Raw genomic sequence first — 16,890 nt, 5'->3', positions numbered from 1 at the left:
ATCCAATTTTTTTCAAATTAAATCAAGAACGTCCATAATTAGTTTCCATCGGAGACATCTAGTGGGAAATGAAATAACTGAAAAAGCCATAAACTGCCTGTTCTCTTTCATTAATATTTGCTCCCCAATGCAGGCCAGATAAACCACACTTGCAGTTTCAAATGAGTTACTTTAAATCTGATGAATTACTTTCTCCCTGGATTTACACCACCTGTCTTGGCTAATTACTCCCACTCTTTTCTCCCATCACATTTGAGGTTTTCTGAAGAATGAAGAAACCAAAGTGAGTTTCTGCTGAAATCTTAATAGGTTTCTTTTTTCTTTCTCTTAAAAAGACTCCACTCACCACCTTTCTTTCTAGCCCCACACCCAGCATGGAGCAGCTTCTCCTGCAAAACTGGGTTTAGAATCCAAAGCTCATAGCTGGGTCTCTGCTACAACAATCATGTAGTTTGTAGATGGGTTGAAAAGAATGGGTTCAGACCCCTCAGGTTCACAGTTCTGTGGTTTGGAGAGCTGAGGCATAATCTGTAACAGGAGAGCTGAAAATGCTGATCCCAGAGGGGCCACTACTTGGCAACTTAAGGTATCTGGGTGAAAGTGATAGCTAAGGGGCCTTGTGGATAAAGTACCCAACAGGGAGATGGGAAGAAGACCTGAGTTCAAATCCTGCCCCCGGTACGTGACCCTGGGCTAGTCACTTAACCTTGCGCATCCTCAGTTGTCTTATCTATGAAAGTGGAATAATAGTAGTGCCCTCCTCCCAGGGTCGTTGCAAGGATTGAATGAGATAATGTTTGTAAAATACTTTGCAAGCTCAAGTGCTGTACAAATATAAGCTGTTATTATAGTAGAAAGAGTGCAGGCAGTGCTTGTGTGCAGTGGAAGGAACCTGGAGGTCAAGGACCCACATTTGAATCTCTGTTCTGCCACTTAGGCTTAGGGTTCAAGTTGGAGGCTTAGGGTTAAAGTCAGAGGCATTAGGGTTAGACACGCCAAGTGCCTCCAACTCACACCTGTGTGACATTAGGTAACTCAAGCCCACTGGGTCTCCATTTTCATTGTTATAAAAGGAGGGGATTGGAGTAGATGACCTCTAAGGTCTTCCTAACCTCTAACCATGTGGTCTCTGACTGAGAATATGGAGGAATCTGGGTTCAGAGCCCACTTCAGACCGGTCATTTAAGCTTTCTGAGCCTCAGTTTCCTCATTTGTAAATATATATGTGTATGTGTGTGTGTATACCTCCAGTGTCTCTCTCAGAAGGTTGTTGTAAGGATCAAGTGAACACTACTGTGTGAAATATTTTGCAGACGTCTCTGGGTGGGGAGACAGAGTCAGTGTCATTGTCCTACTCTCCTTGCCTAGTTTAACATGAAACCATAAACACAGGGTGTTGCTATCGTTCCTGCCCTTTCCTTTCTCTTCTTTTCTGCCTTAGGTGGAGTACGGTAAATTAAACAGACAAAGCCATGACCTCATGAGCTTTGAAAAGTTGTAAGAGTGAGCTGTTAGAGGTCCAGACATTGGAATTAGTGCCAGGATGTGTGGACAGCCAAGAGGTCTCAAGCTTGACCCATCATAGCATTGGATCTAAGGCAATCAAGAGGGACGTGCACATCTATCAACTATGACATATTTAGAAATGAACTTGGTGAGGGATGAATGCTTTGCACAACGGCTTTCAGTTCCAACCCACCCTCCATGCCTGCCAAAGTAATACAGGGGAGAAGGTTCTCTGGGCTTCGGGGGCTAGATGATCTTCTGTTCCTGCTATATCTTCTCAGTAAATATCCCTTCTTAAAAGATAAAAATAAAATAAAATAATGAACCCTTGATGTGTAAGAAGTACTGTGCTGGTAAATCAGGGAACGGAATAATAGATGATTTCAGCAAGGCTTTTGGCAAAATCTTTAATGATATCCTTGTGAATAGAGCGGAGAGATATAAACTACCTGTTAAATGTAGTTCACAGTTAAGTCAATTTAGGACTGCTTGGCCAAACTAACCTAAAAAGTGCTGATAGAGACAAGGATCATGTGACCAACTAAATAGTAGACTAAACTTGGTCCCCATTCCTCTCTATATCTTAAGAAAAAAACTCAAAGGAACAAAAATGTACTAGATACAGAACAACTACAGTTCAAGACACAGGACAAGAAAGCAAGGATACCAACAAAGAAAAACTTTATGAAATTAGAAAAAAATAATCCTTAAGAAGTTTACTTAGTGCTCCTGCCTCATCAGCCTCCATACTCCAAAATAGATGCACAAATCAACCCATGGGTTTGTGCTTGGGATCTATGCTGGGACACTCCTGCTGCAGACAGTGTCAGGCACACCTTATACTCCTGTTCATCCTTTACCCTCTTTGCAACAAGTAGAAGATATTGATTTCACCCAGACACATTGGGGCTAGGGGGAGAGCAGGAATTAGACTTCCTTCTGCCTAGATCAACTTTGGATTGGGCTACCCTAGACTGCAGAGATTCTGAAAAGAACACTCATGTAACCCTTCCCCAAGTTTGCAGAGAGTAGGAGAAATTGATCCAGTCTAACCAAAGAAATAAAGAATAAAGAGTCAAGGAAGAAACAGGGTTGGAGGTCACCTTGAGGTTCTGCACCTTGCCTGAAGGAAAGGGAATGACATCCAGCTGGAGCCAGCCCTGTCTTTCATGAAACTACTTAGGGTAGAGAATGAATCTCAATAAAAAGGAACCCCCCCCCAATTTGTGAGGAAGCTGAGGCAGCCCTGAAGTTCAGGCTGGGACCCCCACTATCAAAGGAGGAAGAGTTAGAGAGTGAGTGACAAGGGATTATTAGGTAAAAATGCTAAAGCATTAGTGAGAAGGAAAAGAAGGAAGAGGAGGAAAAAAGGAGGAAATACCAAAAAAAAAAAAAAAGGAGGAGGAGAAGAAAGAGAGGAGAAAGAGGAGGAGGAAGAGGAGGAGGAAGAGGAGATTCAATTTTTTAAAACAGAGCAGATAAATCCACCAACAGATAAATCAACAGGGAGGATAAAAAAATTAGAAAGAAGGATGTGTAATAAATTCTCAAAAATTTTACAAAGCTACTTTAAGAAATCTTACAGGGGTGGCTAGGTGGTGCAGTGAATAAAGCACCAGCCCTGCAGTCAGGAGGACCTGAGTTCAAATCTGTCCTCAGACACAACACAAAAACTAGCCATGTGACCTTGGACAAGTCACAACCCCAATTGCTCTCCAAAAAGCAAAAAAAAACCTATCTTACAAAACAAATGAAAATTAAATAATGCCTGATGAAATATAGAACCTTTTAACTCTCAAGAAATTATAGAACAAGAAGACATTCAATAATCGTTCTAAAGAGAAATGAAAACCATAAGAGAAGTTAGAAGGAAACAAATGTCAGAACTAATACCCTTCACAACAGAAATAATTAGCAGATTAGAAAAAAATTAAATATGTTGTGGTTTCTCCATAAAAGATAAAGAGACAGTAACAGATTTGGAACACTAAAATATCAAAATGAAGGATGATTTGAAAGAACAGAAGCAAAAGACAATAACACAAAAAGAACAGAAGATCTCCATACAGGAAAAAGGAATTGATATTAAAGACAGGATACACAAAGACAATTCAAAGATCTTCAGCTTCTATGAGAACATGACAAATCAAAAACAAAAATCTAAGCACAAAAATACAGGAAAAATACAGTAATGAAGAGATGAATAATTAAAAGAAATATTAACTAATATAAAAAAATGGGTCAGATATATGGAGAAGGAAAGACTTCATGACCAAACAAGAGGTAGAAAGCATTATAAAATGCAAAATGGATAATTTTGATTGCATTAAATTGAAACACTTCTGTACAATGCCAATGTAACCAAGATTAAGAGGGAAGTGGAAAATTGGGAAAGAATTTTTACAACCAATGTCTCTGATAAAGGCCTCATCTCTAAAATATACAGAGAAATGAGGCAAATCTATAAGAATATAAATCATTCCCCAATTGATAAATGGTCAAAGGATATGAACAGGCAGTTTTCAGAGGAAGAAATTAAAGGTATCTACAAACATATGAAAAAAATCCTCTAAATCACTCCTGATTAGAGAAATGCAAATCAAAATAACTCTGAGGTACCACATCTCACTGGTCAGATTGGTTAAAGTGACAAAACAGGAAAATGACAAATGCTGGAGAGGATGTGGAAAAATTGGAACACTAATGCAATTACTGGTGGAGTTGTGAATTGATTCAACCATTCTGGAGAGCAATCTGGAACTATGCCCAAAGAGATATAAATAATTGCATACCATTTGACCCAACAATACCAGTTCTAGGGTTGTATCCCAAAGAGATCATAGAAGTGGGAGGAAGACCCATATGTACAAAAATATTTATAGCAGCGCTTTTTGTGGTGGCAAAGAATTGGAAATTAAGGGGATGCCCATCAATTGGGAAATGGCTAAACAAGTTGTGCTATATGAATGTAATGGAATGCTATTGTGCAATAAGAAATGAGGAGCAGATGGACTTCATCATAACCTGGAGAGACTTATATAAACTGATTCTGAGTGAGGAGAGCAGAACCAGGAGAACTTTGTACACAATTACAGACACATTGAATGTGTGACAACTAACTTTGATAGACTGGGCTCCTCAGCAATGCAGGGTTAGAAGACAACTCCAAAGGACTCATGATGTAAAGGGATATCCACATCCAGAGAAAGAACTACAGCATCTGAATGCAGATGGAAGCAAACTACTTGCCCTCTCTCTTTTGTTTTTGTTTCATTTCATTCCTTCTTTCTCATTCACTCCATTAGTTATAATCCTTCTTTACAACTTGACTAATGTTTAATGTGAAGGGATTTGTAGATCCTGTATTTGATTACATGCCACCATGGGGGGGGGGGAGGAAAGTGAGGAGGAGAAAATTAGAAACTCAAGGGATTCTAGAACTTAATGTAAACTAAAAGTAAATAAATATTTTTTTTAAATTGGAGAGCTACAGATTTTCCCCCAAAAGAGAGAAACTTCATAACAAATGCAAATAATGATTCAAAAAGAAAAAATGGTCTCTTCATAAGGACTGCATGAATATCTGGAAGATATTAAGCAAAAGTTTAAAAATGAAATAGAAGTTATATAGTTAGAAGAAGAAATAGCTTAGAAATGAAATTTATAAACCCTACCCAAATAATTGCCTCCCCGAAAACTAGAATAGACCAAATAGAAATCGATGTCTCCATAAGATAAAAAGAAATACTAGAACAAAATCAAAGATCAAAAACTAGGAAAAAATAAAATATATGTGTTTGTTTATAAACCAAATGATCTGGAAAATAGGTCAAGAGATAATTTAAGGATCTTCAGACGCCCTGAAAATCATGGTGGGGGAGAGGAGAGAAGCTGCCCAGATCTATTATAATTAGAGGGCAAAGTGAAGGTAAAAAGAATATACCAATCATCACCTGAATGAAAACCCTAATGGAAAATGGCATAGCCAAAATCCAGAGCATCCATATCAAATGAAATAATCCAAGAAAACAGTCCAGAAACTTTTGAATACAGAAAACAAAGCACCAATTGAAAGAATCCACAGATTGCCTCCAGATGAGTGCTCATGTGAATGGGTCAATATCAGTGTGGACGGATGTTTACAGTGTAATATTTTGGAAGTCACACCTCAGTATAGTCTCTCTCCTTCCATCCCACCCCACCCCCCATCTGTCTCTGTTCAGCTTTTTATCAGTGAGTTGAATGAAGACATAGAGGACATGCTTTTCAAATGACATAATGATGAATGAGATAACAACCATTTCAGAACAAGTTATCTCTGTGCTGGCCAGTCATTAACTAAATAAAACAAAAGTCTAAATTAACACCAGACGAGAAGAGAAGATTTTGTAAATGTTTTGTGTGCGCTTTCAGATCATATGACCAACAAGATGGAGGATTAGACATTTTTTATATCTCATGACCTCTCAGACCTCTCCAAAACAGAAATTATGCACCTAAGATAAAGCAACTTCAGCTGTCTCTGTGGTCTGGGACACCCAGAATCCAAAAAGAGGTTTAAAAACTAAACTTGAACTGAAGCTCACTGACCCTGAGCATACTCAGCACTCCTCCACCTCCCGCGTTATCAGCTGCAGAGAGCATGTGCTAGTAGCCCCAAAACCCAACAGACAGGCTTCTAACAAAACCCAGCTGCACACTCTCACCCTTTCTCTTTCCAATGTTGTGGATACCCTGCTTCCAGGTTGCTGAAGTTTGCTCCAAGATAGCTGGTGGGACAGGAGCCCTTGAGGAACAAAAGCATCTGGAAGCTGGGACAGAGAAGCAGCGCTTCAGCAGACAATGCCATGCACCTGTTCTACAAAGCTCTGAGCCGCAGATCCTGGGTCACACAACCCTGTAGCACCAGTGCAGCAGTTCTCTGAGCTGTTGGTGCCAGACCGGAGAAGCAAGGAACAGAAGGAACTAGAGAGAACACTGTGTGTGGACTGGGGGAGGGAGTGCAATTTGTAGAATGACACTAAGTCTAAAGAATAGTTCTCAGTATACAACTGGGGCCAGTTCCATGTACCCAAGTCACTTGGGACACAGACCTGTGATGGTTCATTTCCCTGTGTAAGAGAAGACTGAGATACTCTGAGACCCCACCTCCAAGGAAACCACCATCAGAGAGGAGATACTCAGAAAATGAAGAACTAGTAAAAGGGAGGGAAGTGAAATTCCCTAAGATCTAAAGAAGAAAAAAACCCTCAAAATTAAACAGATAAAGCAACTGAGAAAACACTGCTGGTTGTCATCCTTCACTCTCAAAGAGGACCAAAATGACATCACTGTGTTGGAGTCAAGATACAGTGTGTCTGACTGTAGCTGATCAGACCAAGATGAACTTGGAAGGCTCCACCACAGCTCAGGCACTTTTGAGTTACTGAAATTCTGCTTCACTCATAGAGCACAGGGCCTTCTTTGAGGCAGGCATGCCATGCTGGGCAGTCCTCTATCAGTGTCTCTCATTTCACTCAATTTATTCCAAAGTTCTTCAGAGTGACCTTGAGAATGTCCTTACATCACTTCTAACCACCATGTCAGCTCCTTCCTTGCATGAGTTCTCCATAAAAAAGTCTTTTAGCAAGTGTACATTTGGCATTTGAACAATGTGGCCAGTCCATCTGTGAGTTGCACTCTCTGCAGCAGAATTTGAATTTCTGGCAGTTTAGCTCAAGAAAGGACCTCAGTGTTCGGTGCTGTGTCTTGCCGGATGATCTTCAGAATCTTCCTAAGACAATTCAAAAGGAAATGATTCGATTTCCTGGCATAGTGTTGGTAGACTGTCTAGGTTTCACAAGCACACAACAATGAGTTCAGAACAATGTCTCTATAGACCTTCATTTTGGTAGGCAGTCTAAGACCTCTCCCACACCTTCCTTCAGAGCGTCCCCAAACTGAGCTAGCTCTAACAATGTGTGTGTGTGTGTGTGTTAACCTTAACTTCTATGTGGACATCCCGAGAAAGTATACTGCCAAGCGAAGTAAACTTATCCACAGTTTGCAAAATGTCTCCATGTGTTGTAATAGATGGTTCCATATATAGACAGTATGGTGCTGGCTGGTGGAGAACCTGTTTTCTTGGAGTTAATTGTTAGATCAAAACTAGCACAAAGCAACAGAGAATACTGTGCTGCATCTCAGTTTCAGAGACTGCAGAGTGTATAATCATCTGCAAACAAAAAAAAAATCATGCACAACCTTTTCCTCCATTTTAGTCTTGGCTTGCAACCTTGAAAAGTTAAATAATTTGCCATCAGTGCAGTAGCTGACCTTGACACCCTTTTTATCCTCTTTGAAGGCATCTGACAACATTGCTGAAAACATCATGTTAAAAAGCATGGGAGGAAACACACAGCGCTTCACTCCTTTGGTGACTGGGAAAACACAAGAGCATTGTCCACTATCCAGAACCCTGGCAAGCATACCATCATGAAATACTGATGAACTTCTCTGAGCAACCAAATTTTGACATAACTTTCCATAAGTCCTTATGACTGACAACATCAAAGACCTTGGTCAGATCAATGAACTTTGCTTATAGACTTCTGTTCTGCTTCTGGCATTTCTGGGGTGGGGGTGGGGGATTAATAACAGAAAGAAATATGGCTTCTAGTTCAAATAAACAAGTTCAGCCATCTATAAATAAATACTGCAAAACAAAGGAAAATAATTCAACACTTGATGAAACAGAGAACCCTATAAAACGTGAGAACATGGAACCGCAACATGCTCTTTCTGAAATGAGATTTGAGGACAAGCTCTACAAGCCAGTAGTAGAAATAGCCTCGAGGGGAAAGCCTAGATATTTTGGAGGTTTTTGACTGCATGAGGAATATAGAGCATACATACAATATATATATGTATATGTATATATATGTATGTATGTATGGAAAGAGAGAGAGAGAGAGAGAGAGAGAGAGAGAGAGAGAGAGAGAGAGAGAGAGAAGGAGGGAGGGAGGGAGAAAGAAAGAGAATTATAGGAGTCATGAATGAAAGAATGAAGGTCAGTCTAGGATATAGGGAAAGAGAGGATAGATAATGAAGAGAGTGAGAGGAATTCTTTCTTGGAAAGGGGTGCAGAAAAGTGAAAATTTTTTTGGTCTTTATTAATTTGTTTACTTTTAGTTTACAAGATTCATCATCATAATTCCTTGAGTTTCAAATTTTCTCTCCCTCCCCCCCTCTCCCCCCCATGGTGGCATACAATCAAGTATAATATCTACAAATACTTTCACATTAGGCATTAGTCATATTATAAAGAAGGATTGTATCAGATGGAATGAAGAATGGGAACGAGGAAACAAAACCAAACAAGAAAAAGATCAGGTAGTTTGCTTCAATCTGGGTTCAAACTCAGTTCTTTCTCTGGATGTAAACATCTCTCTCCATCATGAGTCTTTTGGGGTTGACTTATGACTCTGGATTGCTGAGAAGAGTCCAGTTTATCAAAGTTGGTCATCACACATACGTTGTGCCTGTAATTGTGTACAAATTCCTCCTGGCTCTACTCTTCTCACTCAGCATCAGTTCGTATAAGCCTCTCCAGGTAAATATGAAGACCGTCTGCTCCTCGTTTCTTATAGCACAATAATATTCCATAGCATGTATATACCACAACTTGTTCAGCCATTCCCCAATTGATGGGCACCCCCTTAATTTCCAATTCTTTGCCTCCACAAAAAGAGCTGCTATAAATATTTTTGTACATATGGGTCTTCCTCCCACTTTTATGATCTCCTTGGGATACAACCCTAGAATTGATATTGCTGGGTCAAAGGGTATGAAATTATTTATAGCCCTTTGGGCATAATTCCAGATTGCTCTCCAGAATGGTTGGATCAGTTCACAACTCCACCCGCAATGCATTAGTTTTCCAATTTGCCCACATCCTCTCCAGCATCTGTCATTTTCCTCTTTTGTCATCTTAGCCAATCAGACTGGTGAGATGTGGTACCTCAGAGTTGCTTTGATTTGCATTTCTCTAATCAATAGTTATTTAGAGCCTTTTTTCCTATGCTTACAGATATCTTTAATTTCTTCCTCTGAAAACTGCCTGTTCATATCCTTTGACCATTTATCAATTGGGGAATGACTTGTATTCTTATAGATTTGCCTCAATTCTCTGTATATTTTAGAAATGAGTCCTTTATCAGTGACATAGGTTGTAAAAATTCTTTCCCAATTTTCCACTTCCCTCCTAATCCTGGTTACATTGGCTTTGTTTGTACAGAAGCTTTTCAATTTAATGTAATCAAAATTATCCATTTTGCATTTTATAATGCTCTCTAAATCTTGTTTGGTCATAAAGTCTTCCCCTCTCCACAAATGTGCCAGGTAAACTATTCCTTACTTTCCCAGATTGCTTACAATATCAGCCTTTTACCTAGATCATGCACCCATTTAGACTTGATTTTGGTATATGGTGTTAGATAATGGTCTATGCCCAGTTTCTGCCATACTATTTTCCAGTTTTCCCAGCAGTTTTTGTCAAATAGTGAGTTTTTATCCCAAAAACTGGGGTCTTTGGGTTTACCAAACAGTAGATTACTATAGTCATTGACTTCTGAGTCTTGTGTACCCAATCTATTCCATTGGTCCACTACTCTATTCCTCAGCCAGTACCAAGTAGTTTTGATGACTGCTGCTTTATAGTACAGATTGAAATCTGGTATAGCTAGTCCACCTTCCCTAACATTTCTTTTCATTAATTCCCTTGACATTCTGGACCTTTTGTTCTTCCAGACGAATTTTGTTACTATTTTTTCTGGCTCTATAAGGTAGTTTTTTTTTTTTTGGTAAACTGATTGGTATGGCACTAAATATGTAATTTAATTTAGGTAAAAGAAAAATGAAATTTTTAAGAAAAACTAATAAACAAGACTAGTCAAAGGGGAGGAAAGGAAAATGGAATCTAATTGACTAATTGAAAGGGAACAAAAGGGGGAAAAAATTATATAACCCGATAAAAGCAGGAGAGAGAAAGAAACTAATAAGCAAAACCCTAAAGGGAAAGGAGTAACAGACAAGAGGAGGGTATCAACGGTGAGAGGAAGAAAGTCAGTGGAAATAGGACTACCTTAAAAAAAGAAAGAAAGAAAGAAAAGATCAAAGTTCCACTATTGTTTGAGATAGTTCTGGAAGTCTTAGCAACATCAATAAGTCAAGAGAAAGAAATCAAAGGCACAAAGACATCTAAAAAGGAGATAAAACTATCCCTATTTACTGATAATATGATAGAATACTTAGAAAATCCTAGCAAAGATATTAATTTAGACAATAACTGCTTCAGCAAAGTTTTATGCTTCAAAATAAACTCTCAAAAATCAACAGCATTAGGGGTGGCTAGGTGGTGCAGTGAATAGAACACCAACCATGGAGTCAAGAGGACCTGCATTCAAATCCAACCTCAGACACTTGACACACTTACTAGCCATGTGACTTTGGACAAGTCGCAACCCCAAGTGCCTGTATCAGCAATGCCATATTCACAATGCCTATAGAGATTACAAATATGCTGATATAATTATCCTTCACAAAATACGTCAGGTTTGCCATCTGGGGAAATAAACTAGAAAATTTATTAAGATACCAAAAGACTGAGTCCCAAAACCAGAAAGTGAAAGCCATCAGAGTAGTTATGATATTGGCACAGGTAGATAAAGTAGAAAACACCCACATTTTCAAGCCTTTAAAACAGAACAGGCTACCTCAGGCAAAGGTCCTCCTCTCCCCACTCACAGCAACCACCCAGCGTCCTGGAAGAGCGCTCCCAGCAGCTCCGGCCGCCGGCAGTGCTCAGCAGGAGTCCTAACTCAAAAAAAAAAAAAGGCAACCGCCGCCAACTGCCAACCGCAGGACCGTTAGCTCGGCTTTTCACTTTCTCTTGCTCTGCTATGTCAGCACGTCCATGGGGCATGGGAGATCTTTAAATCCCATAACACTTACAGTGCCCTCCAAAAAGAAAAAAAAATCAACAGCATTTCTATGTAATAATAATAAAACCTAAGAAGCAAAAATAGAAAGGAGATCTCATTTCAAATAGTTACAAAATGTATAAAATATCTGTCTTACCAAAGCACACAAAAGTTTTGTATAGTTTCAATTACAAAATTCTCTTTATCCATCTTTGCTTCCTTGTGTTTTCTTTTGTCCTCTGCTGTGCACTTGTTACTTTATTCTTTTCCCCATCCTCCCCACCCAAAGGCTACAATCAAGTGTGGTTGGATACATGTATGTATGTGTATGTATGTATACATATATACATAAACATAAATATCCATAAATATATGTATACATAAGACTACATTATGCTTATTTCCACTTGTCATCTATTTCTCTGAAGGTAGATAACACCTCCCTTCATAAGTCCAAGTCTTTCCATATTTTTAAAAATCTACCAGCTCATTATTTCCTACACCACAACAATATTCTGATCCAATCACATTCTATCTGGGAGATTATCTATGAGAGTTTTTCTGTCCCCAATTTTCTGCATCCCTTCTATTCTTGGCTATATAGGTTTTATTTATACAGGAAAATTTTAATTTAAAATAATCAAAATCAAAATAATCCATTTTACACTTCAACACTGCTCTTACCTTATAATATGGCTTAAGGTCTGATACTACTATTCCTTCGTATCTTTTTTTCCCCTGGTTTCCTTGAAGTTTCTGACCCTCTGCTCTTCCAAATGAACTCTGTTATTATTTTTTTCTGATTCAGTAAGATAATTTTTAGTAATTTAATTGGGATGTCATTACATAAATAGATTAGTTAAGTAAAATAGCCATTTTTTATTATATTAACTTTACCTGCCCTTGCGCAATAAATATTACTTCAGTTATTTAGATCTATCTTCATATAAAAGATGTTTTGTGACAGGAAAATGACAAATGCTGCAGAGGATGTGGGCAAATTGGAACACTAATGCATTGCTGGTGGAGTTTTAACTGATCCAGCCTTTCTGGAGGGCAATCTGGAATTATGCCCAAAGGGCTATAAATACTTTCATACCCTTTGATCCAGCAATACCACTCCTAGGGTTATATCCCAAAGAGATCATAGAAATGAGAGAAAGACCCATATGTACAAAAATGTTTATAGCAGCTCTTTTTGTGGTAGCAAAGAATTGGAGATTAAGGGGGTGCCCATCAATTGGGGAATGGCTGAACAAGTTGTGGTATATGCATGTTATGGAATACTATTGTGCTATAAGAAATGAGGAGCAGACGGTCTTCATATTTACCTGGAGAGGCTTATACGAACTGATGCTGAGTGAGAAGAGTAGAACCAGGAGAAATTTGTACACAATTACAGACACAACGTATGTGTGATGACCAACTTTGATAGACTGGACTCTTCTCAGCAATGCAGTGATATAAGTCAATCCCAAAAGACTCATGATGGAGAGAAATATGTGCATCCAGAGAAAGAAATAAGTTTATATCCAGGTGGAAGCAAAATACCTGATCTTTTTCCTTCTCTTATTTGGTTTTATGTCCTCTTTACCATTTTTCATTCCATCTGATACAATCTGCCTTTATAAACTTGACTAATGTATAATGTGAAAATATTTACAGATCCTATACTTGACTATGAGCTGCCGGGAGGGGGGGGAGGGGAAGGAGGGGGACAAAATGTGAAGCTCAAGGAATTGTGGAATTGAATCCTGTAAACTAAAAGGAAACAAACAAATTAATAAAAAAAGATGTTTTGTGTTTATATTAATATAGCTCCTGTGTCTCTTTTGACAAATATACTCTCATATTTGTTTTACTGTCTAGTTATTTTATATGGTCTAAAACCATTAATATGACTGACTAGTTTACCCATTTTCCTCTTTTGATTAAATGATTTTAGCTTTAAATTTGTCTGAAGTCATGATTACTATCCCTGCTTTTTTACATCATAAATTCTATTCCTGACCTTTATTTCATGTTTGCATGTATCTCTCATTTTTATAGCAATTCACACATTTCATGTTATACTTATCAAATTACCAGAGGGATACTTTACAGAACTTGGTAAAAAGAAATGACAAAATTCATTTGGAAAATCAAAAGATCTAAAATATTAAGGGACATGATGAAAATAATTAGGGACATAGGAGGAACAGAAGCTATCCAGACCTCAAACTATATTATAAAGTAGCAGTCATTAAAACCATCTGGTATTGCATTAAAAAATAGAGAGATCAATGGAACAGGCTAGACAAGGAAGAACCAGAGAAAATAGAACTCAATAACCTAGTGTTTGATAAAGTAAAAACATAAATTGCCTAAGAAAAAAAATTCTCATGTGACTAAAACCTACCAGCGGTCTGGCAGAAATTAATTTTAGAGCAACACCTTGCATCTTATTTCACAATACATTCTAAATGGATATGTGTGTACATACATGTATATGTATATATACATACACATATATGTGTGTGCGTGTGTGTATATATATATAATGTTCCCCAATAGATAAACATCAAAGGATACAAACAATTCTTAAAAGAGGAATTGCAAAGTATTTACAACCTCACAAAAGAACACTCCAAATCACTAATAATAAGTGAAATGCAAATCAAAACAACCTTGAAATTTCATCTCACACCTTGCAAAGTGGCAAAAAAAGACTTTAAAAATCACAATAATGGGCAGCCAGGTGGCTCAGTGAGTAAGAGCACCACCCCCAGAGTCGGGATGACCTAGGATCAAATCTGGGCTCAGATACTTAGCACCACACCCAGAAATAACTGGCCGTGTAACCTTGAGCAAGTTTCTTAACCCCGACTGCTTAAAAAAAAAAAAAATCACAATAGTTAGGGGTGGCTAGGTGGAACAGTTAATAGAGCCCAGGCCCTGGAATCAGGAGGATCTGAGTTCAAATCCAGCCTCAGACACTTGATATACTCACTAGCCATCATGTCACTTAACCCCAATTGGCCTCCAAAAAGCAAAAACAAACAAACAAGCAAACAAACATCACAATATTCTATATTGAAAGGATTGTAGAAAGATAGGCACACATTGTGGGGAGGAGAGAGAGGGGGACAAAATGTGAAACTCAAGGAATTGTGGAATTGAATTCTGCAAACTAAAAGTAAACAAACAAATAAAAAAAAAGAAAGAAACATAAGCACACTCAAACATTTGTGGAACTGTGAAATGGTACAACAATATTGGGAAGCAATTTGGAAATATGCAAATAAAGTTATTTAAATGCCCAAACTTCTATTCTTCTATTTGGTTACAGGTATGAACTCTAGCAAAGTCACCAAAAAGAAGAAACTTCCCACAAGATACAAAATATTTATGGTAACAATTTTTGTGATAATGAGGAACTGAAAACAAAGTAGATGCCCATCAATCAGGGAATGGCTAAACAAATTGTGGTACAAATACAATGAAGTATTACTGTGCTGTAAGAAATGATGAATGTGATAACTATAGAGAAGCTTTGGAAGATCTCTATGAACTGACACAGAGTAAAGTAAGCAGAGCCAAGAAAACAATATATACAATAACTACAGCAATGTAAATGGGAAGAACAATTACACACCAAAAGATCAAAAGTGAATGTAACAAAATTACAAAGCAAGAGAAGAGAAAACATACCCAATCCACCCCTTTCTGGACGTGGTAGAGTCACAAGTATTAGACATCTGAAAACCTGTGGTTTTTCAGATCTTTTCAATGTATTGATGAGTTATGGTGATTTTTTTTTTTCCTTCTCCAAAAAAATACTATTTGTAACATGGGTTGGCTCTCTGGGTGAGGAGAGGAAGAGAAACTTGGGTATGACAATGTAAGAAAAAGAAGTTATCAATAAAAACTTGGTTCTGAAATGCACTACAGCCATTTACAACAACTTCAACTGAAGCCATTCAAATAAGCTGAAATAAAGGAAATAAATATAAAGATATTTTCTCTATCTGCATTTCTAAAAGAAGTTTAACCAATACAAAACTACTGCCACAGCTAGGAGTCTAAAGAGTCCAGAAATCTCCTCTCACTGCAAATCATTAATCTCTCTCAAGCAGAGATTCATGGCAGCTGAGGGCAATATTTGTTTAGAGTATAAATTGGTGAAAAAAAATAAGCAAAAAAATTACAGAAGAGGAAATTAAAGACTATTTGTAGAGTCATATGACAAAACAGTCAACAACTAATGATAGGAAATGATCCTGCAGAGAATTTGGCAAACAGATGTTTTAGCATTTCTATTTTTATCTCTGCCATGAAAATACGACCACCATATTTGAGTTCAACTACCTCAGTGTCTAATTAACAATGTAAGAGAGTGGCATGGAACTTAAGAACATGGAATCAGGAAGAATAACTAAACTTGGACACATGATGAAAATAAGCCGAAATGATAAGGGGTGCTGTAAAATTCAAATGAGATGACGGATGTAAAGCCCTTTGCAAACCTTAAAGCCCTTTATAAATGTCAGTTATCACTGTCATTGCTGTTATTGGTATTAGTAGTAACCTCCAGTATGGTAATGACCTCATTCTCTGAGTCTTCTACTGCACTCAGTTAAGCTCAAGGTATATCAATATAAGGATGTGCTGCTAAATGTTTCACAACTGTCTGATGTGTGTGTGTGTATGCGCACGCATGCAGAAGAGAGAGAGAGAGACTCTTTTATAAGGCAATTACAGAAATAGAAATATAGAAATAGAAAAAGATATACAGTTAACAATTGTAGACAGAATGTGGTGTCTTCTTTTCTACCTTTGCTCAATTTTAACACCCCAAAGGTAGAACGACGTCTTTTCTTATATCCCTTTGAGGACCTGCCCCCAAGGAGGTAAGTGATAAAAGGAAAAACCTCATGTACACCCAATATTTCTAGCAGCACTTTTTATAAAAGCACAGAACTGAAAACAAAGTAAATGCTCATCTCCAATTAGTGAAAAGCTAAACAAGTAAACAGGGTGTGTTCCATGGGTACAGGGGAATATCATTGCATTCTAAGAAGTGATGAAGATGATGAACGCAGAGAAATAGGGAAAAATATGAACTGATGCAGAACGAAGCAAGCAGAAACAGAGCAATAGACACAATCATTAGAGCAATATAAATGGAAAGCACAATGACAAAATAATTGAAATTGAATGTCGCTAAAGTATCATAACTAAGCTTGGCTACAAAAGAACATATGAGAAGATATCTCTCCATCCCACCCCAATTTCTTTGTAGAGAAGGGGGACTATGGGCATGGAACTGTAATACCTGATTTTTAAGGTTTAGTAGATGGAGTTTTTTTTCCTGACCTGTTTCTCCCTGAATTTTTATTCTCTGTTAAAAAGTATGGCTCTCTGGAAAAGGGAGGAGAGAGAGAGA

General features: G+C 37.9%; 1 long non-coding RNA gene across 1 annotated transcript in view; it reads left to right on the top strand.

Moving 5' to 3' along the window:
- The window catches only part of LOC138145315 (uncharacterized), a 57,064-nt gene extending 41,482 nt beyond the window's left edge, over positions 1 to 15,582 (top strand). Inside the window, exon 3 of the long non-coding RNA XR_011164185.1 lies at positions 14,794 to 15,582. This is a non-coding gene — a long non-coding RNA (uncharacterized lncRNA). The remainder of the gene's footprint in view (positions 1 to 14,793) is intronic.
- The last annotated feature ends 1,308 nt before the right edge of the window (positions 15,583 to 16,890 follow it).

Source organism: Petaurus breviceps, unplaced genomic scaffold, assembly GCF_028583685.1.
Source record: "Petaurus breviceps papuanus isolate PSGF00001 unplaced genomic scaffold, PetGlider_PUasm1.0 139, whole genome shotgun sequence".
NCBI classification, from domain to species: domain Eukaryota; kingdom Metazoa; phylum Chordata; class Mammalia; order Diprotodontia; family Petauridae; genus Petaurus; species Petaurus breviceps.
The sequence above is the reverse complement of the archived record's forward strand: the minus strand, read 5'-3'. Positions and strand labels throughout refer to the sequence as shown.